Here is a 27756-nt window from a genome sequence, read left to right as displayed (position 1 = left end):
AGACATTTTCACGAGGGGCGCAGGTGGCACTGTGGTCTAAACCACAGAGCCTAGGGCTTGCCGATCAGAAAGTTGGGGGTTCGAATCCCCGTGACGGGGTGAGCTCTCGTTGCTCGGTCCCTGCTCCTGCCAACCTTGCACTTTGAAAGCATGTCAAAGTGAAAGTACAGTGGTACCTCGGGTTAAGAACTTAATTCGTTCTGGAGGTCTGTTCTTAACCTGAAACTGTTCTTAACCTGAGGTACCACTTTAGCTAATGGGGTCTCCTGCTGCCACCGCTGCGCAATTTCTGTTCACATCCTGAAGCAAAGTTCTTGACCTGAGGTACTATTTCTGGGTTAGCGGAGTCTGTATCCTGAAGCGTCTGTAACCTGAAGCATCTGTAACCCAAGGTACCATTGTAGATAAATAGGTACTGCTCCGGCAGGAAGGTAAACGGCGTTTCTGTGCGCTGCTCCGCTTCGCCAGAAGTGGCTTAGTCATGCTGGCCACATGACCCGGAAGCTGTACGCTGGCTCCCTCGGCCAATAAAGCGAGATGAGCGCCGCAATCCAGAGTCCTCCGTGACTGGACCTAATGGTCAGGGGTCCCTTGTCCCTTTACCTTAGGCATTTTCACAGTTAAGATGGAGATGTGTGATTCACAGATTTTGTCCAAAACCAAAGAAATTAGATTTAAAGATGATTACAGAGGCCTACCCTTCCCCCCCCAAAGGTAAATATTTCTTGTTCAAATAATAAGTAGCTCAGTGTTGAACCACAACACCAATGCCAGAACGATTGAGCTGCAGCGATCTGACAGGTGACACACGTCACCACGAATGCCCCTTTTTACTGAGATTGCGTGCCTTTATTTTATTGCAAGCAAAAGTAAAAATGGGTGGTGAGGAAGGTGCCTGTCACCTGAGGCAAAAAAATTAAAAAAAAATGGCCCCAGGAAACCTATCAGGTCAACCCATGTACCTTCATATTCTCACACTTTGTGTTGGCTTTCCTAGATCTATGTCTCAGATGGAAATTGAAATGAGACTCTTCAAACATCCCTGCTGGTCTCACTGCAAAGGTCTCTCACTCACCCCTTGCCCACCTGCATGGTTTCGCCCCCTCAAAATTGTGCACCTAGGGTCGCTGCCTCAGTGGCATAGCGTGGGGGGTGCAGGGGGGGCCGGCCGCACTGGGTGCAACATCTGGGGGTTAGGGCAAATCCACGGGTTAGGGGGCGCAAATCCACGGGTTAGGGGGCGCAAATTACTTGCCTTGCCCCAGGTGCTGACAACCCACGCTACGCTACTGCACTGCTTCATTGTTTCCCCCTCTGTCCAGCTCATGAAAGGTAGTTCACACATCCTTTCTGAAATATACTCGGAGTCGAGAGTGGATTTCATGCTCTTTATTCAGCTCGTAGTGGTGAGGAGGAATGGAAGTTCCCCCAGAATGTCTGCCTTATATACATCATTTACACAATGGGCCCCACGTAATTGGCTAATTCTGGGATTCTCCTGTTGGCTAATCAGGTTGCGGATTCCCTTCCACCTGGAGCTGGATTGGGTGGCTCCTGTGGACCAATCAGACTGCAGCATTCTGAATCCTATTGTTCTAGGACCAATCAGACTGCTGCATTCTGAATCCTATTGTTCTAGGACTAATCAGACTGTTGCCTTTTGGATCCTATTCAACTCAGTACATACTCAGTACCTTGTATCCTTGCCTTGTTGTACTACCTGTGGGTGAGGAACGGAGTCCCCATTCTCCCTGCGGGGGGGCGGGGGCGGGGAGCAGGTGGGAAGATGATGGATGGAGCCCCAATGAGATCCCCACTTCTGTTTCCCCCCTCCCCTTAAATGTTTGCAATGGCCTCTCTTCTCAACGTTGCAGAAGGCAAGTGAAAATGGAGTATCTATACAAAAGTGAAAGTTCTGGCAGCTGTATATTATAATTTAATCTATCCAATTTTAATGCTTTCAAAAGTGTTTCCCCACAATGCCTTTAACTGTACAACTGAGATCCTAATTTAAAGAGGGCCTTTATAGACACCAGCATTTGCCTGCTTAAATTTTAACATAATATGTTCCACCCCACATTATTTCAGGTTCATGGCCTCCTTTTCAATGAAGCTCAACGTCCCCATACACATACCCTACGTCTCTCCACATGATGTGTATTCTGTAAACTTTATGCTCGACTTGCTCAACCCTGGCATAACAATGCGTAAGTCCTCATAGTTCCCTCGGTCCCAACGGCAATGCTAGAGAGGAGTCAGACAGTGAGGTGTTCAAATAAAGGTTCAGGTCCATTGTAATAAGAAAGGTTCAAAGTCAAACCATAAGGTCAGGTTCCCTCCTCTGCAGAAGAGCCAAGGTTGGGATCCTAGGATCAGTCCCAAAATCACAGGCCAGTGGAGGTCCCAAAGCAGACTTCTCTCAAACACACCTTCTCTCAAACCCAAGGAGTCCCATGATCTGGTCAACCAGTCAACTGGGCTATATTCTCGCACCTACCTCTGAAAGTGTTCCCAATGCCTGAGAGCCCACCGTGTTCACCCAGATGGGGTGTGCTGGTCCCATGGGTTACCCAAAAGGCGAGGTCCAAGTCCGGTCAGTGGTCAAAGGTGCAACGTGGAGGCAATCCGTAGCAGCTGAAGCTGGGTGCAGGGCAGGGAGTCGGGTGAAGTCAGGAACAGGCATGCAAGCAGGGAGCCAGGGCGGGTCTGGAGCTCAGGCAGGAAAGCAGGACAGGGTTCAGGCAGGAACTAGCATCCAACAATGTTGCTCCCTCAACTTGGGACTGGGGCTGGGCAGCTTTTATCTGCCCCGAGGCATAGGGCGGCCCCAATCCTCAGGTGACTCGCCTCTCCTGGCCTGGAGGCGAGCACTCCTTCTGCGAGAACTTAGTTCCCTCCGCCTCTCTGCCCTGAGCCTCTGCAGCTCAGGAGAGGCTGGAGGGTTACTGGACCCAGAGGCAACCTCAGCTTCCTCTGACGGGGCTGAGAGTGGAGCATTTGCCAGCAATGGGTCCTCCATCACCTCAGGAGCCAGAGCAGACTCAGCTGGTGTCTGCACCTGAGGATCCAGCACAGGTAAGGACCCTTCGGGCTCATGCCCCAGCCCCGGCTCAGCTGGTTCTGGAGGCGGGGAACCCTGTGCAGGCTGGGATCCCTCAGGTTCAGCATCCGAGTCCAAATCCCAGGCCATCACATTGGGGCCACCTTTGGTTCTGATGATGTCGACTTTCCCTGGTTCTCGTGAACTGGTGGCTGCCCTTTCAGCATCTTCTGAAGTCCCTTGAGTGCTTCCTGCCCCCAACCTCCCCTTCCCCATCTTCAACGTGTCCCAGTGTTTACCAATCGTAGCTACATCCCTCGCCAGGATCTCCTTCCCCTTCCCTGGTGCCCTGCCAGTTCATGACTCCCAGTATGTTTCCGAGCACAACTCAAAGTGTTGGTGCTGACCTTTAAAGCCCTAAACGGCCTCGGTCCTTTATACCTGAAGGAGCATCTCCACCCCCATCATCCAGCCTGGACACTGAGGTCTAGCTCCGAGGGCCTTCTGGCGGTTCCCTCACTGCGAGAAGCCAAGTTACAGGGAACCAGGCAGGGGGCCTTCTCGGTAGTGGCGCCGGCCCTCCCAGCAGATGTCAAGGCAATAAACAAGTATTTCACTTTTAAAAGACAGCTGAAGGCGGCCCTGTTTAGGGAAGTTTTTAATGTCTGACTCTTTATTGTTTTTAATATTCGGTTGGAAGCCATGCAGAGTGGCTGGGGAAACTAAGCTAGATGGGCAGGGTATTATTATTATTATTATTATTATTATTATTATTATTATTATTATGACATGTGGTAGTACAGTAGTCCACAACAGCACCCCCACGCAGGTATCTGGAGGACTCCCTGGTTCCACCCTTCTTGGTCCATTGCCTGAAATGTTGTGCTGACAGCTTTCTTACTGAGAGAAGGATGAGCTTGTCCCTTTTTTTGAATGGGAACATGATCCCCAGAGGAAGGGGGGGATGGTATGTGAAGTGCACATATTGGAGTAACGGCTGATGAGTATATGGGCCCAGGTGTCAGAAATGCAGAGACTCCCCTTCCAGACAAGTCCAATTTGATTGGATCAAGGATCTCTCTCTCAACATCTCTGCCACTCCACCTTCACCTCACTGCCCAATGTTCCTTTCTGTTTTGATGCTCTCTCTCTTAGATTTGTACCTTTTTGCTTCCTTTCTATCCAGGCGACCCTGAATAATAGAAGCTTGCCACCCATTGATGGATCTCTGGACATTCTTCAGGCCTGAAACAGTTACGATGCTGCCCGTTTCCCAAGAAGCTCTGTTTTCCCCGGTGTACCTTTAACCAGTCATTAATATTTTGCTCATTTACACTGCGGTGTATTCTTTCCCTTTCTGAAGTTGCTTAATGTATGGGTTCTTTCATGCCACTGTCCCCCACCCCACCCAATAAATCTAACTTATCAGCTTCACAATTAAAGTGATATGGTTCTACAGAGTTTTCATTTCATATTCTCACTTGCAGCTTTCAGGTTGAGTCACAACAACAGCAACAACAACAACAACAGCAAAGTTTGTTCTGGGTATAAGCTTTTGCTTGTCAAGGTCCCCAAGCCACCCCTCAAATAACTCACAACTCACACATAAATTTTTGTTTAAGGTTATTGGCATCATTTTGGCCACATCTTTATTAAAATACATATCTGTGAGTGGTTGCTTAGGCATTGGTTAAGACTATCGCCCCCCCCCCCGGCCTGGGGACAGAACTGACATCCAAACTCCATCAGATGACAGTAAGGGAAAACAATATTGGGGAGCAATGGAGCTGAGTCACAGGCCCTCAGCGCTCACCCGCATGACAGGCATAGCAAGGTCAAGCAAACCCTCCAAACTCAGGGCGGGTGGGCGGGTGCTCCGGCTCACGCAGCGAAAGAGAAAGCACCAAGCTGCGTGCTCGGAATTTAAACAGTTCAGTCCCTCCCACCAAATTTGCAACAAGTAAATTCCCCCAGCAACACAGCCATCCAATTAAATGCCAGGGTGATATTTTATCACCCTACCTGGCAACAGAGGGGTGACTCAGCGGACCCCACCGCAACACGTGCTCTCATTTAGAGAGAACACGCTTTGTGTGCATGCATACTTCTTCAGATACAGTGAAACACAAGTCACCAGACCCTGATATATAGTGGGAGAAAAACCCCACCCCACCCTCCCACTATGCACGGGAGTGCACACGAAAGCTTATACCCAGAAAGCGTGTCCTCCCTAAAAGAGGGCATGTGTTGCGGTGAGACCTGGAGGCTGACCTTCTTGTTGTGGGTGGGTATATTGGACAGCCACAACACCTGACTGGTAGGTCCCTCGTTGCTGGGTTTAGTCTGGCCAATGGTGTGCTGTCTCAACGGATCGAGGGACCTATGCACGTGACCCAGAGCTTCCTCTTTTGGCTCGTGCATCGGAACACCCACCCACCTCTCCCCATATTTAGGGCATTTTGCGATTGACCTTGCTATGCCGTCGTGTGTTGTCTGTCGTTGGGACAGGGGCACGGCAGGAATTTCCCCCACTTGGCTGATGGCTGTTGCCATTTGGGTTTCGCCTGCTGCGTAGCAAATAGTCACAACTTGTAAGGTTGCAGATAGACACTGGTTCAGGTGATAGAGATGGGAGAACGGTCTTGCCATCCTTATGTGAAGGGTATTCCATTAAAGGAATCCAGGGACTCAACTTGGTTGGGCAATCCCTATGAGGGGGTTGTGCCCGTGCCCGGGTCCAGGGGAGCAGCTGGGGAGTGAACAGAGTGTACTACCTACCTACCCTTGGTTGACCTATGATAGAGCTCTGGGTCAGCACTACCTGCAAGGGTGCAGGGAGCTAGTCGAACCAGAGCCTATGCAACCACTCACTTTTCTGTAATCAATGAAGTTGTGGCCTAAATTCTGCCAAAAACCAAAACTAAAATTTGAGTCAAATGTGTTTTTATTTAGGGGGGAGGTCTCTGGGTCTGAACACACAAAAAACATAGTTGGTCTCTAAGGTGCTACTTGACAATTTTTCATTTATTTAATTTATTTTGACTGCATCAGACCAACACGGCTACCTGCCTGAATCAACAACAACAGTTTTATTATTGACATGGTACCCATCAAGAGACGCCACGAGTCCTGTATAATATGGGATAATTCTTTATTTCAATGTAAAATGAAATGTCCTGTATTGAGGGCCTTCTCAGTAGTGGCAGCTGCCCTGTGGAACGCCCTCCCATCAGATGTCAAAGAGAAAAACAACTACCAGATTTTTAGAAGACATCTGAAAGCAGTCCTGTTTAGGGAAGCTTTTAATGTTTAATAGGTTATTGTATTTTAATATTCCACTGGAAGCCGCCCAGAGTGGCTGGAAAAACCCAGCCAGATGGGCGGGGTATAAATAATAAATTTTATTATTATTATTATTATTATTATTATTATTATTATTATTATTATCATCATCATCCAGGCTTGGGGTTGGAAAAAGTTGGGCAGAATGCTAGTACTATTGTCACCTCTATCTTAGTTCTGTTAAACCCAGTGCCTTTTTTCTTTTAAAATTATATGTTTAGGGGTACTCTCATTTTCCTACTCATATTGAAATACTGCCCCTCAATGAGGCCAAACTTAGATTCACAAAATGTTTAGGGGTATGTGTACCCCTGCGTCCCCCCAGAAAAAGCACTGGTTAAACCTGAAGAATAAGAGAAGAGTTTGGATTTGATATCCCACTTTATTACTACCTGAAGGAGTCTCAAAGCGGCTAACATTCTCCTTTCCCTTCCTCCCCCACAACAAACACTCTGTGAGGTGAGTGGGGCTGAGAGACTTCACCACACTAGCTGAAAAGCACTGAAGTCCCAGGGCAGCCTCTGGGTTTGGGGGCTAGAAGATGGAGGGATCCAGCTCAGCTGCTCCTCACCTGATCTGATAAAAGCTATGGATAAGGATTCAAGAACCATGTTCCTCCATGCTCACAGAGCCAGTGTGGTGTAGTGGTTAAAAGCGGTGGACTCATAATCTGGTGAACCGGGTTCGCTTCCCTGCTCCTCCACATGCAGCTTGGGTTGGTCACACTTCTCTGAAGTCTTTCAGCCTCCCTCACCTCACAGAGTGTTTGTTGTAGGGGAGGAAGGGAAAGGAGATTGTTACCCACTTTGAGACTCCTTAAGGGGAGTGAAAGGCGGGATATCAAGTCCAAACCCAAACCCAAATGACATAAAGTCAGACCAAACAGGTCTTCCTTTTTTTCCTTCAGCCTCTAAAGACTCTCAGCCTATTAATAAGTTTTGTGTGCCAACACGAACACTCCATTGGTGCTTCCTGCTGCTCATTTCTCCATTGACTTATTGCTTGCTTCCTTGATCACTTTCCTTCCCCTCATGTGTTTTCGTTCCTCCACCCCTCCTCTGGCCACTTTCCCTCACCCTTGCCTGCTCTTGCACTTGCTCTGGAAGTCCCTGCTCTCTGGATGTGTCCCAGAGGAACAGCCATTTTAGATCTGGTCCTAACCAATGTTGATGACCTGGTTAGTGGGGTAGAAGTGGAAGGATCATTAGGCGCGAGTGATCATGCTCTTCTGAAGTTTACTATACAGCGGAAAGGAGCAGCCAAGCATACTAGGACTCAATTTCTTGACTTTAAGAAAGCCGACTTCATAAAACTTAGGGAAGTGCTGGGTGAGATCCCATGGACAGTTATACTAAAAGGAAAGGGAGTTCATGATGGCTGGGAGTTTGTTAAGAGGGAGATAGTAAAAGCACAACTTCAGGCAATACCAATGAGACGGAAACATGGAAGGTGCCTAAAGAAGCCAGGGTGGCTATCTAAAGAACTTTTAACTGAGTTAAGATTAAAAAAGGATGTGTACAAAAAATGGAAAAGGGGGGAAACCACCAAAGAGGAATTCAAACAAATAGCCAGCACGTGTAGACACAAAGTCAGAAAAGCTAAAGCACAGAATGAACTCCGGCTTGCTAGAGAGGTTAAAAGCAACAAAAAAGGCTTTTATGGGTCTGTTCGTAGCAAAAGGAAGAACAAAGAAACAGTGGGGTCACTCAGAGGAGAAGATGGTGAAATGCAAACAGGGGACACAGAAAGGGCTGAACTCCTCAATGCCTTCTTTGCCTCAGTCTTCTCCGATAAAGAAAACAATGCCCGACCTGAAGAATTTGGAGCAAATGATTCAGCAGAGGAAACACAGCCCAGAATAACTAAGGAGATAGTACAAGAATACTTGGCTAGTTTAGATGTATTCAAGTCTCCAGGGCCAGATGAACTGCATCCAAGAGTATTAAAAGAACTGGCAGATGTGATCTCAGAACCACTGGCAGTCATCTTTGAGAATTCCTGGAGAACAGGCGAAGTCCCGGCAGACTGGAGGAGGGCAAATGTTGTCCCTATTTTCAAAAAGGGGAAAAGAGAGGACCCAAATAATTACCGCCCAGTCAGTCTGACATCAATACCAGGGAAGATTCTGGAGCAGATCATTAAGCAAACAGTCTGTGAGCACCTAGAAAGGAATGCTGTGATCACCAATAGTCAGCATGGATTTCTGAAAAATAAGTCATGTCAGACTAACCTGATCTCATTTTTTGACAGAATTACAACCCTGGTAGATGAAGGGAACGCAGTGGATGTAGCCTACCTTGATTTCAGCAAGGCATTTGACAAGGTGCCCCATGATATTCTTGTAAAGAAGCTGGTAAAATGCGGTCTTGACTATGCTACCACTCAGTGGATTTGTAACTGGTTGACTGACCGAACCCAAAGGGTGCTCATCAATGGTTCCTCTTCATCCTGTAGAAGAGTGACTAGTGGGGTGCCACAGGGTTCTGTCTTGGGCCCGGTCTTATTCAACATCTTTATCAATGACTTGGATGATGGACTCAAGGGCATCCTGATCAAATTTGCAGATGACACCAAACTGGGAGGGGTGGCTAACACCCCAGAGGACAGGATCACACTTCAAAACGACCTTGACAGATTAGAGAACTGGGCCAAAACAAACAAGATGAATTTTAACAGGGAGAAATGTAAAGTATTGCACTTGGGCAAAAAAAAATGAGAGGCACAAATACAAGATGGGTGACACCTGGCTTGCGAGCAGTACATGTGAAAAGGATCTAGGAGTCTTGGTTGACCACAAACTTGACATGAGCCAACAGTGTGATGCGGCAGCTAAAAAAGCCAATGCAATTCTGGGCTGCATCAATAGGAGTATAGCATCTAGATCAAGGGAAGTAATAGTGCCACTGTATTCTGCTCTGGTCAGACCTCACCTGGAGTACTGTGTCCAGTTCTGGGCACCACAGTTCAAGAAGGACACTGACAAACTGGAACGTGTCCAGAGGAGGGCAACCAAAATGGTCAAAGGTCTGGAAACGATGCCTTATGAGGAACGGCTTAGGGAGCTGGGCGTGTTTAGCCTGGAGAAGAGGAGGTTAAGGGGTGATATGATAGCCATGTTCAAATATATAAAAGGATGTCATATAGAGGAGGGAGAAAGGTTGTTTTCTGCTGCTCCAGAGAAGCAGACACGGAGCAATGGATCCAAACTACAAGAAAGAAGATTCCACCTAAACATTAGGAAGAACTTCCTGACAGTAAGAGCTGTTCGACAGTGGAATTTGCTGCCAAGGAGTGTGGTGGAGTCTCCTTCTTTAGAGGTCTTTAAGCAGAGGCTTGACAACCATATGTCAGGAGTGCTCTGATGGTGTTTCCTGCTTGGCAAGGGGTTGGACTCGATGGCCCTTGTGGTCTATTCCAACTCTATGATTCTATGATATAGATATAGATATAGGTATCGGGAGTACTTTCAGAAATTTTTGATATTATAGATCAGGGGTAGGCAACCTAAGGCCTGTGGGCCAGATGCGGCCCAATCCCCTTCTCAGTCCGGCCTGCAGATGGTCTGGGAATCAACGTGTTTTTACATGAGTAGATTGTATCCTTTTATATAAATGGATCTCTGGGTTATTTGTGGGGCCTGCCTGGTGTTTTTACATGAGTAGAAGGTGTGCTTTTATTTAAAATGCATCTCTGGGTTATTTGTGGGGCATAGGAATTTATTCATTCCCCCACACACAAAAAGAAAAAATCGTCCGGCCAACAACATGGTCTGAAGGATGGTGGACCGGCCCATGGCTGAAAAAGGTTGCTGACCCCTGTTATAGCTTACAGATTTTTGAAAGGGTCCATAAGTTCATTAGGAGAAGAGAACTCCTGATAATTTTGCTTGTTTCTGAGAGACTTACTATTGCCCAAACATGGTGGAATCTACAAGGTTTGGGAAGACACTCATAGTATAAGAATGTGTGGAGGTTGGCTATAACTTTGAAAATAACCCACAATGCCATGGTGCTGACAGGAAAGGAGGGAAAGGATGCCTCTTATCTCATGTAGTATCTGGTTATTTACCAGATGGAAGAGGACGCCATTCCTCATAGGGATGACTCCCCCTATGGGAGACAGGGAGGGTCTTCAACTTGCGACATTCTCTGCAGAGAGAAGGAATCACCCCGTCTCTCCAAACCAACCCTGCCTGCTGCAAGGGTGGTCGTGTCTTCATGTCTCTCTCTGTGTGTAAAGAGAAACCCTTGCTTGAGTGCTTGTGTTGTGGGGTTTCCCCCTTTGTCTAGTCTTCTCCTTCATCCTATTTGCTAGATCATTCTGATGATCTTTGTTTTACTGTGTTTTCCAGTTGCCCCCCCCCCAGCTTCTTCATTCTCTTCATGCTTCTCCCCTCCCCTGTGTTGTCTGGGGAAGGGAGAGTCTAGGGGTCAGCTGGATTCTGACCTGATAGCCAGGCAGGCACAGGAGAAGTCCACAGAAGCGACTGGGTCAGGAGCTTGCATTTCCCTCCCCATTTCTAAAAAAGGTGGGAACGCCATTCTGTTGCAACAACTCAGCATTATTATATAATTTATTGTTACGGTCAAAGGCCAGTTCAAGAAGCACAACTGAGACTGCTTTCACAAGAGTGAAATAGACATTTTAAAACATTATACAATAACAGCTTATAGATTAAAATTAAAATAGTCGCATGAACACAAAAAGACTTAAGGTTAAACTAACATGCAGTTTGCCCCTAGGACACCCAGGAGGCTGGTCATGGCAGTTTTCCTAGCGATCTATTTGTTCCCGGGGGTGTTCTGCGCCTACAAATCTGTGCACGCAGAATCTGGCGACCATCCTTTTCATCTTGTGATTTTTGCCTGGAAGGCTCCTATAGAAGGGTCCCGTATGCACAGAGAACTTGCACCTGCTCATTGGGGGAAATAGGAAGCCTGGAACATATATATTTTTAGATGTCCTTTTTATGTTGAGATTCATAGAGACACCATTGATCCTTTGCTGAAGAGGCTCGCCGATCTTTCAGAGAAGTCTAAACTTAATTCTCTCCTCTTAGGCAAAGATCATAAGATGACCTGGCTGGTAGCCAGATTCTGCGCCCAGATTTGTAGGCACAGATCATCCTCTAGAATAAAATAGCTTACTAGGGAAATGCTGAAGTTGCCCTTTATGGTAATCCAAATCTCAGTTTTTGGTGGTGTATGTATATATCTCAATTTTAACTCATGAGCTATTGCTGCAATCTGATCCAACTGTATATTTTATCTTTATGAACGTTGTTTTTATTGTGTTATGTTATGTGAGCTAGTCTTTGACCGTAATAAATTATCTATCTACTTCTTAATATATATTTTAAAATATTTTTTCATAACCTTTTGTTTCTCTTTCCAAAAAAGTGTATAGAAATCTGGTAACCTTATTCCAGAACCAGCGAGGGCAGAGCCAAACTTCTGGCAAGAGTAAAGGCCCTTCTTGCATTTCTGGATATGAGGAAAGGGAGCTGTGCTGTCGGGACAGCAATATCTCTTGTGTTCTGCAATTATGTAATCCGGGGACCTCAAGCAGTCCTGTTGTCTCTCTATGTCCATAATTATTTGCCTGACCACGGATCTTCCTTGATCCAATCCCAAATTTAAGATGGCTTGATAATAATAATAATAATAATAATTTATTATTTGTACCCCGCCCATCTGGCTGGGTTTCCCCAGCCACTCTGGGCGGCTTCCATAAAAAACCAAAAATGCACTAAAATATCACAGATTAAAAACTTCCCTGAACAGGGCTGCCTTAAGATGTCTTCTGAATGTCAGGTAGTTATTTATCGCTTTGACATCCGATGGGAAGGCGTTCCACAGGGCAGGCGCCACTACCGAGAAGGCCCTCTGCCTGGTTCCCTGTAGCTTTGCTTCTCGCAATGAGGGAACCGCCAGAAGGCCCTCGGCGCTGGACCTCAGCATCCGGGCAGAACGATGGGGGTGGAGACGCTCCTTCAGGTATACTGGGCCGAGGCCGTTTAGGGCTTTAAAGGTCAACACCAGCACTTTGAATTGTGCTCGGAAACGTACTGGGAGCCAATGTAGGTCTTTCAAGACCGGTGTTATGTGGTCTCGGCGGCCGCCCCCAGTCACCAGTCTAGCTGCCGCATTCTGGATTAGTTGTAGTTTCCGAGTCACCTTCAAAGGTAGCCCCACGTAGAGCGCATTGCAGTAGTCCAAGCGGGAGATAACCAGAGCATGCACCACTCTGGCGAGACAGTCCGCGGGCAGGTAGGGTCTCAGCCTGCGTACCAGGTGGAGTTGGTAGACAGCTGCCCTGGACACAGAATTGACCTGCGCCTCCATGGACAGCTGTGAGTCCAAAATGACTCCCAGGCTGTGCACCTGGTCCTTCAGGGGCACAGTTACCCTATTCAGGACCAGGGAGTCCTCCACACCAGCCCGCCCCCTGTCCCCCAAAAACAGTACTTCTGTCTTGTCAGGATTCAACCTCAATCCATTAGCCGCCATCCATCCTCCAACTGCCTCCAGGCACTCACACAGGACCTTCACCGCCTTCACTGGTTCTGATTTGAAAGAGAGGTAGAGCTGGGTATCATCTGCATATTGATGGACACCCAGTCCAAACCCCCTGATGATCTCTCCCAGCGGCTTCATATAGATGTTAAAAAGCATGGGGGAGAGGACGGAACCCTGAGGCACCCCACAAGTGAGGGCCCAGGGGTCTGAGCACTCATCCCCCACCACCACTTTCTGAACACGGCCCAGGAGGAAGGAGCGAAACCACTGCATAACAGTGCCCCCAGCTCCCAGCCCCTCTAGACGGTCCAGAAGGATGTTATGGTCGATTGTATCAAAGGCCGCTGAGAGATCCAGCAGAACTAGGAAACAACTCTCACCTTTGTCCCTAGCTCGCCGGAGATCATCAACCAGCGCGACCAAGGCAGTTTCAGTCCCATGATGAGGCCTGAATCCTGATTGGAAGGGATCCAAATGGTCTGCATCCTCCAGGCGTGCCTGGAGTTGTTCAGCAACCACGCGCTCAATCACCTTGCCCAAGAATGGAAGATTTGAGACTGGGCGATAGTTGGCCATACTGGCCGGGTCTAAAGATGGTTTTTTAAGAAGCGGTTTAATGACCGCCTCTTTCAGCGGATCTGGGAATGCTCCCTCACAGAGGGAAGCATTCACCACCCCGCAGAGCCCATCGCCCAGCCCTTCCCGGCTTGCTTTTATTAGCCAGGATGGGCAAGGATCAAGTAGACAGGTGGTTGGTTTCACGCGTCCAAGCAGCCTGTCCACATCCTCGGGGGTAACGGATTGAAATTGATTCCATGCAACTTGACCAGACAGAGCTCTAGCACTCTCCCGCCCCAGCCCTGCTCCCACGGTGGTGTCTAGCTCCTTCCGAATATGAGTGATTTTATCTGCAAAAAACTTTGCAAAATCGTTGCAGGAGATCTTGGGGTCTTTACAAGGCCCCGGTGGTAAAGGTGGTTCCGTTAAATTGCGAACCACCTGAAAGAGTCTCCTGCTACTATTTTCTGCAGATGCAATAGAGGCGGTGAAGAAAGTCTTCTTCGCCGTCGCTATCGCCACTTGGTAGGCTCGAAGTTGAGCTCTAACCTGTGTCCGGTCAGATTCGGAGTGAGTTTTTTGCCACCGACGCTCTAGCCGTCTCAGCGATTGTTTCATCGCCCTCAGCTCCGAAGAAAACCACGGGGCTGTCCGGGCTCCATGCAATCGGAGAGGGCGCTTCGGAGCCAGACAGTCGATAGCCCTGGTTAACTCCGCATTCCAGCGGGCCACCAGGGAATCAGCTGAAAGGCCATCAACATGGGATAAAGCATCCCCTACCACTCTCTGGAAACCATTTGGATCCATTAAGTGGCGGGGGCGGACCATCCGAATTGGTCCCACCTCCCTGCAGAGGGGAAGGGTCGCGGAGAAGTCCAGTTGCACCAGGAAGTGATCTGACCATGGCACTTCTTTTGTTTCACTTTTACTTAGTGTCAGATCACCCCCGTCACTAGAGGTGAACACCAGGTCTAAGGCATGTCCATGACTATGAGTTGGGCCAAACTTATTCAGGGACAGCCCCATGGAGGCCATGCTTTCCACGAAGTCCCGAGCGGCCCCTTGTAAGGTCGTGTCGGCATGGATGTTAAAATCCCCTAGGACAACCAAACTAGGTGTCTCCAGGAGAAAATCCGCCACGACCTGAAGCAGCTCAGACAGGGAATCCTTGGTGCAGCGGGGAGGCCGGTACACCAAAAGGAATCCTGTACTGCCCCTATTGCCCAACTTCCAGAACATGCACTCAGAAAACTGGATCTTCCCAGTAGGACGCCTGGTGCAAGCTAGTGACTCCCTAAAAATCACTGCAACCCCCCCTCCCCGCCCACATGACCTGGGTTGCTGTGCGTAAGAGAAACCTGGTGGGCAAGCAGCGGCAAGGACAGGCCCATCTGCTTCCTCCAACCAGGTCTCTGTCACACATGCCAGGTCAAATCCTCCATCCACAATCAAGTCGTGGATGGCAGTGGTTTTATTCATCATTGACCTGGCATTACACAGCAACACCTTCAGGTCATGTAGGTTTCCCCTGTTGATTCCAGTATCCATCCGGTCAAGGCCAGACCCGGAGGCAGGGATAGTCTTCAAACAACGACTAAACCTGCCTCCTCGGTAATGACATGGTCTGGTCTTAGCGTAACTCCGCCTCCTGCCCATGATCACCGAGATCGGATGTCCCAGTGCTTCCCCCCCTGTGGAACTTGTCCCAGCCATCGTGTTGGCTGGGGCCCCACTCCCAGGCAGCCCTGATCCCGCCCCTTAAAAACAAAACGCAAACTATACAGAACCAATAAACAACAACAACAAAAAAGAACAGAACAATTATAATAAAATTAATCCCCAACCAGATATCCATCCCACCCACCCCCAACAAAGGAAAAAAGGAAAAAAAAGAAATAAAAATTTAAATTGCCACCGACTGCTTGAGGACATTTTAAAGCACATTAACCCCCTGGAACAGGGAAGCAATGGCAAAACACTTCCCACCCTTCCCAAAAAGTTTGTTCCAAAAAGGGCCTGGGCCACGCCCCCTGGGCCAGTTGGAAAAGGCCCTGGAAGGGAGCAGGCCCTGCAGTCCTCACCCAGCCGATGGTCCGAGGCCTCACCGCAGCAGGAGTCCCTTTATAGCTGGGAGAGAGGGCCTGGGCCACGCCCCCTGGGCCAGTTGGAAAAGGCCCTGGAAGGGAGCAGGCCCTGCAGTCCTCACCCAGCCGATGGTCCGAGGCCTCACCGCAGCAGGAGTCCCTTTATAGCTGGGAGAGAGGGCCTGGGCCACGCCCCCTGGGCCAGTTGGAAAAGGCCCTGGAAGGGAGCAGGCCCTGCAGTCCTCACCCAGCCGATGGTCCGAGGCCTCACCGCAGCAGGAGTCCCTTTATAGCTGGGAGAGAGGGCCTGGGCCACGCCCCCTGGGCCAGTTGGAAAAGGCCCTGGAAGGGAGCAGGCCCTGCAGTCCTCACCCAGCCGATGGTCCGAGGCCTCACCGCAGCAGGAGTCCCTTTATAGCTGGGAGAGAGGGCCTGGGCCACGCCCCCTGGGCCAGTTGGAAAAGGCCCTGGAAGGGAGCAGAACCCTGCAGTCCTCACCCAGCCGATGGTCCGAGGCCTCACCGCAGCAGGAGTCCCTTTATAGCTGGGAGAGAGGGCCTGGGCCACGCCCCCTGGGCCAGTTGAAAAAGGCCCTGGAAGGGAGCAGGCCCTGCAGTCCTCACCCAGCCGATGCTTGAGGAGCAAGGCCCAATTTCTGCAGAGAGTTCAGGACAGCTATCTGCCAGTCAGACTGGAACCGATCACAAAGAATCAGTGGAGCTATAGCTTGGGGGAGCAATTTCCGTGTCAACCAGTGTTTCTCCAGGAGGCTTGCATATGAAAAATGCTGACGAAATATTAAATCAGTTTCATTGCCAGCAATCTCAATGTTGTGACCATGTATACTTCTGTATTTTTCATTTGGGGAAAATGACCCTATTGTGGATGGAAGCTTTCATGCAGCCTTTACAAAATAACATAAGATAAAAGGGAAATAAACAATTCTGAAATAGATGCTGATATAGGGAAGGGATGGGTGTTACAGCCACTTAGGCACTTTGATCTACTGAGTCAATCCTGAAGAACCAAAATTGCTATGTGTATGCTGGCCAAAATGATTACACATTCGAATTATCTGTGGGGATTTCATGTGCTATATTGAAAAAGGCTTGTTTTTCATTTGCAGTTGTGGTTCAGCTTGAGATGGAGGCAGCAGCTCATTTTGGATACTCACTCTGTTCCTGCTAATTGGTTTGTGATGTTGCTCTTTCATGCTTGGTGTATTGTTGCTTTCATCATTATTGGTTCTGGGTTGCAGTAATTGATGCATCATTTCAGATTTTGGCATGTTTGGTGAATGCCATCTCAGCTCTATTCTAATCCATGTTTGTATCTTGTGCAACCATGATTGGCGTCTCTCCTTCAGGTGAGAGCAGGGACACAGCCACTACTTGTTACTGGGGGAGAAAAGCAATGGGTTTATCCTGCTCCCGTCTCTCTCTTTTGGATGTGAGGCTGGGCACAGAGATGGACTGAAAGTCTTCTCTTGCAATTTTGGATGAAAGGATGGACAAAGAATTTCAGGTTCAGGTTCTCATTTTCTCATTCGCAAGCTCATTTTGCCATATTTCCATGCCGTAAGTCATTCAGTGTTCTGTTATTATTTTTTGTAGATATTTGTCTTTTTTTTTTTTTTGATAAATTTTATTGGTTTTCATCAAATTGTACATTTCATCCCGAATATAACAAATCATAGCTGTTTTGGACTTCCTTCAGCGTCTCTGACAATCATCCATATTTATACCTTTAATACACATTCCCTTTTTTCGTATTGCGGAATGGAATTGGATAAAACACATGCTAATGAATACAGAGCGGCTCAGGAATGGCTGGATAAAGTCCACGTCCAACAATTAGTCAGGGAGGGTAGGACACCTGAAGGCAGTTTTCGTCTTCAAGGGAAGGACATGCGGTTCTGGAATCGTATAAAAGGACTTGCTGCCCACGATTCTAACAACACCTTCACTTGAGTACTTTTCTTGAGACCTTGGTAAGTGAGAGAACTCCATGCTTTTGCTGCCTCTTCCTTTCCAAACTTCATTCTCCGCTTCCTTTTTTGAACCCACACCTGCCTCTCCTTGCTCATCTTCTTTCTCATTTCCTATGGGCACTTTGGCTATGAAAGAAGACTCCTTTCGTATGGAGTCAGAGCAATCCTCCCTCTAGTTCAGTCGTCTCTACAGGAGGGATGGGGAATATCGATGGTCCTCCCAGAGATCCTGGATTACAACTCCCATCCTTCCTGGCCATTGCCTGTCCCAGCGGGGCCTGATGGGTGAGTCCAGCAACACCTGGAGGCTCACAGATACCCCCACCCTATTCCTGGTCCACACGGACTGGTGCTGAGGGCTCTCCCGATTTTCAGCAGGGCCCCTTTCCTGCCTTACCTTGAGATGCCAGGCATTTCTTTCTCCAAAGTGTATTTGGCAGGGCTCCTAGAATATGTTGCAAAAAATCAGAAATGAAAGCAAAATGACACACTGAAGGGGTAGCTTCTTGGTGCAAGTTTAGATTTACAACTGAAAAAGCACAGCATAAAAGGGAAAGGGGGTGAGGAAGGAAGAGGTGATTATGAGGCCATATACCTTCCATATCTGCTTTCTTTTTTTTTTATAAATTTTTATTGGTTTTTCAACACATATTAAAAGACAATACAAGACAGTACATAAACAAACAAACATATAAACACGTATAATTTCTTAACCTTTTTTTCCTTTAACCTTCTTTCGGCTACTTCCCCATACTTCCCTTTTCTGCATCCCTGTTTTAAATCTTTCCAGCAACGCCAAATTTCAATTACTTCTCTTGAGACCTTGGTAAGTGAGAGAACTCCCTGCCTTTTGCTGCCTCTTCCTTTCTGAACTTCACTCTCTCTGTCTCCTTCTTTGAACCCACACCTGCCTCTCCTTCCTCATCTTCTTTCTCATTTCCTACAGGCACTTTGGCTAAGTAGGAAGGCTCCTTTCGTATGGAGTCAGAGCAATCCTCCATCTAGTTCAGTCCTATCTACAGAAGGGATGGGGAATATCGATTGTCCTCCCAGAGTTCCTGGCCATTCTGTGCCAGTTGAGCTGATGGGTGTTGGAGTCCAGCAACATCTGGAGGCTCACAGATACCCCCACCCTATTCCTGGTCCACACGGACTGGTGCTGAGGGCTCTCCCGATTTTCAGCAGGGCCCCTTTCCTGCCTTACCTTGAGATGCCAGGCATTTCTTTCTCCAAAGTGTTTTTGGCAGGGCTCCTAGAACATGTTGCAAAAAAATCAAAAATGAAAACAAAATGAAACACTGAAGTTTAGCTTTGGAACTGAAAAAGCAGAGCATAAAAGGGAAAGGGGGTGAGGAAGGAAGAGGTGATTATGAGGCCATATACCTTCCATTGCCAAATATCGTAAGGGCTGTGGCATGGATGACGGAACATATCTGCTTTCCGTTGCTGGAGAAAGGATGTGAAACTTGTGGCTGCCATGAAGTTGTTGAATTCCAAATAGCATCAAGCTCAGCCTATTTGGCCAAGGGATGATGAGAATTGGAGCAAAAAGTTAACATTAGAAGAAATTGGATTTTTTGAGTATTACGAGATTCCAACCCAACATGAAGATGAACAGGAGCATGGAAAATGCGACCGCTGAAGGCATTGGCCTATCAATAGTCAGATATTTATTTAATATTTTCATGGTATTAAATTTTAACAATCAACAACATATGGTAAACACAATATAAAATGGTCCCGTCCAGAGAAAGGGTTTGTGTATGAGAAAGGGAAGGACACAAATATATAATAGAATTAATATCTTACATTTCTTTGAGTTTTCCTGTGCTCTCACACCCTTCAAAGTTTATTCTGAGGGGTCTGGACAACCTTCAACTCCTAGAAACATAAAAGAAAAGCATGAAAATGTAATAATTTCAGGGTTCGCAGGAACAGACAAGGGTAAACAAGAATGCTTTTAGATCTTTTCTCAAAGTTAGTCATAAGGATGACAGACACACTTCAGGGGGGCTCGTGTTCCAAAAGCAGGCAGCTGCCTGGAAGAAGACCATCTCATGAGGTCGCAAGAGAGACAAACCCGTTGGTGACACCACCAAGAGGCCTCCAATGCTAGACTGCTGCACTCTTGCTGGATTGGGTTTTTGTAATGATATGGATTGTGTTATAACCTCCCCTTCTTCCTCTCCGTCTTCACTGCTGGTGGTAGGGCTCGTTGTTATGGTTTTTGTTTTGTTACAAATTGGATGCTTGACTCATGAATAAATTGGATGAATGTTTGCTCATCATCATTTCAGATCCAGCGTCCATCACTCCAAAATGAATTCATACTTTGATGCTGCCTACAGGGGCTTTGGGAGCTACAGGGGCTCTGTGGGCATTGGAATCTATGGGGACTACGGAGGCTCTAGGGCTGGAGTGCCATCAAGTAGCCTCGCTATAAATCCTGCCGCCAGTGTTGATCGCATCAATCCGTTACCACCGTCGGAATTATTCATCCAGCCACCTTTAGTTGTTGTGTTCATCCCAGGACCAATACTCTCTGCCTCGTGAGAGCCAGTTCGTGTGGGAGGATATACTGGCTGTGGGGGCACATCCTCCTTTGGAGCTGGCCTGGGATACAGCTGAACTGGACGCTATTCATGCTATTAAAGGGAGCGCTCAGACCGGCAGAATGCCCTCACTGGCAACTGATGAATTCGGCATGGCTTCACGATTGATGATCTCATGGGCCCTGCTGCCAGAAGTGCCAAGCATCCCCAGTTAAACTACCAAGTTTGCAGGATTCCCAGATGTTTGGCTCATCCATGCTTGCCTTACAAATGTGCAGCTGCCTCCTAGGATGTGTTGATCCCAACTTCTATTCACTATGCATTTCCTCCTCCTCCTCCTCCTCCTCCTCCTCCTCTTCTTCTTCTTCTTCTTCTTCTTCTTCTTCTTCTTCTTCTTCTTCTTTGTTTTTGCTGTGGAATGTATCTCCAGATGAGGCACTAATATTTGAATGCATCCAACTTGTATTGTACTTGAATGCCATAGAAATATAATACAATTCAGAATGTGTATGTATTATCAGTGCCATCAAGATCAATGTTTGAATTACCTTATTGCAATGTCTTGAAGAGAATTCTTCCTTTGTTTCTGGAATGAAAATCACTGCCTTCCTCTTATGTATTAAACTTAGCTTCAGCAAAGCACCTGTTCTCTGTGAGTTCCTTTCATGCCTGCCCCTCACTCCAGCACCGACACCAACTTTGATCCATATCCCTGAGAAACATAACCCCCTTTTTGTAAGTGGTTTATTTTTCTCCCCCCCCCCAAAAAAAATTGCATCATAAAATGTGGGAAATTGGGAAGAAGAAACTCCATTACAAATAGCTCAGCATTGTGTGATAATTTTGTGGGCATGTTGCCAACTTGAATAAAATATTTTTGGAGGAGGTAAGCTCTGCCCCACATAATCAATCACATAACACGGTGCACACACACTAATTGAATGGCAATGTCCATCAGCTTTGGGGTGGAAGCCCCCACAAATATTTTATTATGGGGAGAAGACAAAGGTGAAGAAAAGCAACATTCATGATCTAATTGAGTTTGGAGGAAAAGAAATACCTTTTGAAATACGTCAGAGTTGGGTGGGAAGTTTGTAGGGGGAAATGGCCCCACCCCCATAAGGGTTAGTTTTCTAAATGTCTCAACCCCTTCTCCTTCTCAGGAGATCCCATGAGCTGCCACCTCGTTTACTACAGGCTCTGTGAAAGTGAAATTTAGACCTGTCACGCAAATGACATCAGTGAGAGAACAAGCCTGTGTCCCCCCCCCCTATATATACAGTGGGTTAAGTACTTAATTTGTTCCAGAGGTCCGTTCTTAACCTGAAACTGTTCTTAACCTGAAGCACCACTTTAGCTAATGGGGCCTCCTGCTGCTGCTGTGCCACCGGAGCACGATTTCTGTTCTCATCCTGAAGCAAAGTTCTTAACCCGAGGTAATATTTCTGGGTTAGTAGAGTCTGTAACCTGAAGTGTATGTAACCTGAAGCGCATGTAACCCGAGGTACCACTGTACATGTTTTCTTTTTTCATGTCCCATTCCATGAAGACATTCATAAACCTACATAAAGTAGGATTAAAGCCGCATAATGGAACTGGGAATTGGACAGCACCAATGCAGAGACTGTGGGGAAATAAACTCCATACTATATATCATAAGTATTCCTCTTCTTTGGAAAGCAGACAACAACCCATGGCCTATTTAAAGAACAATAACTTCATAATCGGAAAATATTTTTAGCTCTAGCTGGGGGAAAAGAAACAGGTATTCCAAAATTGAGATAAAGTGAATTTATTCATCCCCTTGATCAACATAGCTCACTCATGAAAATGTGAATTAATCACCTCTGCTCATCTGCAGGCAGAATACATCACTTGTGACCAAGACTCTTATATCAGGGTACATCTATTAGTATTCTCACTCCAAAATCTCAGAGACAGAGGCAGAGAAAAGGAAACGGGAGGAAGCGGGATTACCTTGAAAACCCATGGAAGATTCACGCGCAAGGAAGTCTGCCTCTGTTCACTTTGCAATTGTATTTAAAAGAAAAAAATCCTCCGCTCATACTCTAGAAACAAAATGAGCCTGCTGACATATTCATGAAGCCACGAAATGGGTGAGACCAGAGTCAATGGCAGACAGAGGCAGCTCTTTCTAGTTTTGTCCCCATCCTCCTTCTTCCTGAATTGAACATCTCCCCCATCCCTAAAAATGCAGGCATTTTGCAGAATGGCCATTTTGAAATTGAGTTTGCTCAGCTCCTGAGGTATTATTCTCTTTGGCCCACTTCAATAACAGATGATTTAATTTCATAGCATACAAATTTCTCATGATAGACAGTAGGATTATAAACCTTTGCTACAGAAATCCAAGGAAATTTCGACTGAAATTTGTATTTGAGATGAAAATTGGCACCACAACTTCTCACACCTCTGGGGCATAAAATGTGATAATTCTTTGTAGAAGCTTATTATGCTTAATTGCCATGGAAGATCTGGAGGGGACATAAATTTGCACATGGCTCTAAGTTTGCTACTATGGATACATAGGAGCATGTGGGGGTGTTATGTAATTTGGTTGGCTTTCTTGTCTCCTTTTGGGGGATAAGAATTCCCCCTTTTGAGATTGCAGTGAATTGAGGTTTCATCCCTGTCTGTGTCTTAGTGGATAGAATACCACACCCTCCAACATTTATAAAATGTAATTAGGGGCGTGAGACCAGAGCCATTTGCACACAGAATTAGTTTATTCTACTTTTGTCCCCTTCCTCCTCTTGCCTGAACTGAACCTCTTCCCCATCCCTGAGAATGCAGGACATGTTGCAGAATGGCCTTTTTGAAAAACTACTTTGCTCAGCTGCTGAGATATTCCTCTCTTTGGCCCACTTCAAATCCAGATGATTTAATTTCATGGCATACAAATTTCTCATGATAGGCATTAGGATTATAAATCTGTACTAGAGAAATCCCAGGAAATTTGAATTGAAATATGGTATTTGAGATGAAAATCAAGACCACACATTTCCACAGCTCCAGGACATAAAATGTGTTAATTTCTTGTAAAGGCTTATTATGCTTATTAGTCACTCAAGAGATTAGGAATGTTTTATTTGATCCTTTAGCACCTACTCAACTTACTGTATACAGAACCAAAATATGGTTAGCTGTAATTGTTTAAAAACCCCCCACAGGTATTCCAAAATTGAGAAAAAGTGAATTTATTCATCTCATTGATCAACACATCTCACTCCTGAAAATGTGAATTAAACAGCTCTCTTCATCTGCAGGCAGGCCATCCCACGTGACCAAGGCTCTTGTGTCTGAGCATATCTATTAGTGTGCTGAGTCCAAAATCACAGAGACACAGAAAGAGAAGGAGAGAGATAGAGAGATAGAAGCAAGATTAGCTTGAAAGCCCATGGAATCTTCATACATAAGGAAGTCTCCCTCTGTCCTATTTGGATGAGACCCAACAAATTGTCCTACTATTATTAATCCTCTCAATAATTACTCATGATGTTTTCGGGTTCTTGGCACTACATTTTCTTTCATCCCCAAATAATTGGCTTTTCTGGGTGGAGCTTTTGGAAGTTCGCCTGCAACTATTGGTCTCCTGGTCTCTTTCACTCTCATTGTAATAAACATGCAGGACCAATAGAGCCCATCAACTCTTTGTCTATAGCTTTGCTTAATTCAGATATCCCCAGTCTGCAGCCCTCCAGATATTTCAGATTCTAACTTGGCAAAACCTCCACCCAGAAAAGGAGGGAATGGATGCCTTTTTGGTCATGTAGTGTCTGGTTATTTGCAACATTCTCTGCAGAGGGGAGGAATCACCCCATTTCTCCAGACCAACCCTGCCTGCTGCAAAGGTGGTTGTGTCTTCATCTTTCTCTGTGTGTAAAGAGAAACCTTTGCTTGAGTGCTTGTGTTGTGGGGTTTTCACCTTTGTCTAGTCCTCTCCTTCATCCTATTTGCTAGATCATGCTTCTCCCCTCCCCTGTGTTGTCTGGGGAAGGAAGAGTCTAGGTGGCAGCTGGATTCTGACCTAAGTGCCGGGCAGGCACAGGAGAAATCCACAGAAGTGACAAGGCGAGGAGCTTGCTTTTATCTCCCATTTCTTAAAAAGGCAGAATTCTGTTGCAACAACTCAGCATTTCTCCAGGAGGCCTGCATAAATAAAAAGCCTCCACAATATGTAATCAGTTTCATTACCAGCAATCAGAAAGCCCTTCTTGCATTTTGGATATGAGGAAATGGAGATATGCTGCGGGGACAGCAATATCTCTCATGTTCTACAATTATGTAATCAGGGGACCTCAAGCAGTCCTGATGTCTCTCTATGTCCATCATTATTTGCCTGACCACAGATCTTGCTTGATCCAATCCCAAATTTAAGATGGCTTCAGGAGCAAGGCCCAATTTCTGCAGAGAGTTCAGGACCGCTATCTGCCAGCCAGACTGGAACTGATCACAAAGAATCAGTGGAGATATACCTTGGGGGAGCAATTTCTGTGTCAACCAGTGTTTCTCCAGGAGGCTTGCATATGAAAAATGCTTACAAAATATTAAATCAGTTTCATTGCCAGCAATCTCAATGTTGTGACTGTGTATACTTCTGTATTTTTTATTTGGGGAAAATGACCCTATTGTGGATGGAAGCTATCATGCCACCTTTACAAAATAACATAGGATAAAAGAGAAATAAATGATTCTGAAATAGATGCTGATATAGGGAAGGGATGGGTGTTACAGCCACTTAGGAGCTTTGAGGTACTGAGTCAGTCCTGAAGAACCAAAATTGCTATGTGTATGCTGGCCAAAATGATTACACATTCATATTATCTGTGGGGATTTCATGTGCTATATTGAAAAAGGCTTGTTTTTCATTTGCCGTTGTGGTTCAGCTTGAGATGGAGGCAGCAGCTCATTTTGGATACTCACTCTGTTCCTGCTAATTGGTTTGTGATGTTGCTCTTTCATGCTTGGTGTATTGTTGCTTTCATCATTATTGGTTCTGGGTTGCAGTAATTGATGCATCATTTCAGATTTTGGCATGTTTGGTGAATGCCATCTCAGCTCTATTCTAATCCATGTTTGTATCTTGTGCAACCATGATTGGCGTCTCTCCTTCAGGTGAGAGCAGGGACACAGCCACTACTTGTTACTGGGGGAGAAAAGCAATGGGTTTATCCTGCTCCCGTCTCTCTCTTTTGGATGTGAGGCTGGGCACAGAGATGGACTGAAAGTCTTCTCTTGCAATTTTGGATGAAAGGATGGACAAAGAATTTCAGTTTAAGGTTCTCATTTTCTCATTCGCAAGCTCATTTTGCCATATTTCCATGCCATAAGTCATTTAGTGTTCTGTTATTATTTTTTGTTGGTATTGGTCATCCCCCCCCCCCCCCGCCACTCGCAATGAAGCATCATGAAGGTGAAAAGGATATATTTATTAATAAAACCAATGAAAGTTCTACTGGCCTCCCAGCAGCTGTCAAGGCAAAAAACCCCACTATTTTACTTTTAAAAGACAACAGAAGGCTGCCCTGTTTAGGAAAGTTTTTAATGTCTGATGCTGTATTGTTTTTAATATTCGGTTGGAAGCCACCCAGAGTGAATTCAATTTCAAAGACTTTTTTAAAAGAGAAGTTTAAAAGGTCTTCCATGAACCAGATGGAACCACCCATGCCTGGGAAGATGGGCTTTACACCAGTCTCTAGAACTGAGTGGACTGGGGGCTTGTAACCTTGACAGGCACACATTCTTTATGAAGCAGGGGGCAACACCAATTGTAAAAAGTATCATAAGTAATCATCAAAAGGAGTAAATATTAGAATAATGAAAGGGGAATGGAATTGGATAAAACACATGCTAATGAATACAGGGCGGCTCAGGAATGGCTGGATGAAGTCCATGTCCAACAATTAGGGAGGGTAGGACACCTGAAGACAGTTTTCGTCTACAAGGGAGGGACTTGCAGTCCTGTAATTGTATAAAAGGACTTGCTGCCCACGATTCTAACAACAGCTCCTCTCACCTTCACCTGAGTACCTCTCCTGAGACCTTGGTAAGTGAGAGAACTCCATGCTTTTGCTGCCTCTTCCTTTCCAAACTTTATTCTCCGCTTCCTTTTTTGAACCGAGACGTGCTTCTCCTTGTTCATCTTCTTTCTCATTTCCTATGGGCTCTTTGGCTATGAAGGAAACATGAAGGGGGTAGCTTCTTGGTGCAAGTTTAGCTTTGCAACTGAAAAAGCAGAGCATAAAAGGGAAAGGGGGTGAGGAAGGAAGAGGTGATTATGAGGCCATATACCTTCCATTGCCAAATATCGTAAGGGCTGTGGCATGGATGACAAAACATATCTGCTTTTTGTTGCTGGAGAAAGGGTGGGGAACCTGTGGCTGCCATGGGGTTGATGCATTCCAAACAGCATCAAGCTCAGCTAGGTTGGTCAAAGGCCAGGGAGTTGAAGCAAAAAGTTAATATTACAAGAAACTGGATTTTATGAGTATTATGAGATTCCAACCAAACATGAAGATGAACATTAGCATGAAGTATGCGACCACTGAAGGCATTGGCCTATCAATGGTCGGATATTTATTTCATATTTTTGTAGTATTAAATCTTAACAATCGACAACATATGGTGTACACAACATAAAATGGTCCCATCCAAAGAAAGGGTTTGTGTACGAGAAAGAGAAGGACACAAATATATAATAGAATTAATATCTTATATTTCTTTGAGTTTCCTGTGCTCTCAAACCCTTCATTTTGAGGGGTCTGGACAACCTTCAACTCCTAGAAACCTAAAAGAAAACCATGAAAATGTAATAATTTCAGGGTTCGCAGGAACAGTCATGGGTAAAGAAGAATGCTTTTAGATTTTTTCTCAAAGTTAGTCATGAAGATGATAGACACACTTCAGTGTGGAATGTGTTCCAAAAGTGGGGAACTGCCTGGAAGAAGACCATCTCATGAGGTCACAACGGAGACAAACCTGTTGGTGACACCACCAAGAGTCCTCCATTGCTGGACTGCTGCACCCTTGCTGGATTGGGTTTTTTTTAATGATAGGTTTTTTTTAATGGATTGCAGCCTGTGTTATAATCTCCTTTTCTTCCTCTCCTTCTTCACTGCTGGTGGTAGGGCTTGTTGTTGTGGTTGTTGTTTTGTTATAAATTGGATGTGTGAATCATCATGAATGTGTGAATAAATTGGATAAAAGTTTGCTCGTCATCATTTCAGATCCAGTACCCATCACTCCAAAATGACCTGTGGCTACACTTCCTCCTGCTGTTACCCAGTTGGCGGTCTGGGCTTGCTGAAACCAAGTTGTGGCTTTGGGGACTTTGGGGGCAGTTGGGGCATTGGAGGCTTTGGAGTCTATGGGGGTTCAAGTGGTGGCAGAGTGTCATCAAGTAGTCTTGCTATAAATCCTGCCGCCAATGTTGATCTCATCAATCCGTTACCACCAATGGAACTATTATTGCAGCCAACTCCAGTTACTGTGATTATCCCAGGAGCAGTACTCCGTTACTCGTTTCAGCCAGTTCGTATGGGAGGCATACGGCTGCTCTAGACGCTATTTGTGCTATTAAAGAGAGTGCTCAGACCAGTAGAATGCCCTCATCGGCAATTGACAAACTCGGCATGGCTTCACGACTGATCAT

The 27756-nt window shown here is 46.2% G+C and overlaps 2 long non-coding RNA genes across 2 annotated transcripts in view; one reads left to right on the top strand and one right to left on the bottom strand.

The window, feature by feature from the left end:
• Positions 1-4468, top strand: part of LOC310751988 — a 51500-nt gene extending 47032 nt beyond the window's left edge. The window contains exons 3-4 of the long non-coding RNA XR_014542759.1: positions 2089-2207; positions 4227-4468. This is a non-coding gene — a long non-coding RNA (uncharacterized lncRNA). The remainder of the gene's footprint in view (positions 1-2088; positions 2208-4226) is intronic.
• Positions 1-27756, bottom strand: part of LOC310752045 — a 90767-nt gene that overhangs the window by 26502 nt on the left and 36509 nt on the right. The window lies entirely within an intron of this gene.

This window comes from Podarcis filfolensis (assembly GCF_964270895.1).
Source record: "Podarcis filfolensis genome assembly, chromosome: 16".
In the NCBI taxonomy this organism is placed as follows: domain Eukaryota; kingdom Metazoa; phylum Chordata; class Lepidosauria; order Squamata; family Lacertidae; genus Podarcis; species Podarcis filfolensis.
The sequence above is the reverse complement of the archived record's forward strand: the minus strand, read 5'-3'. Positions and strand labels throughout refer to the sequence as shown.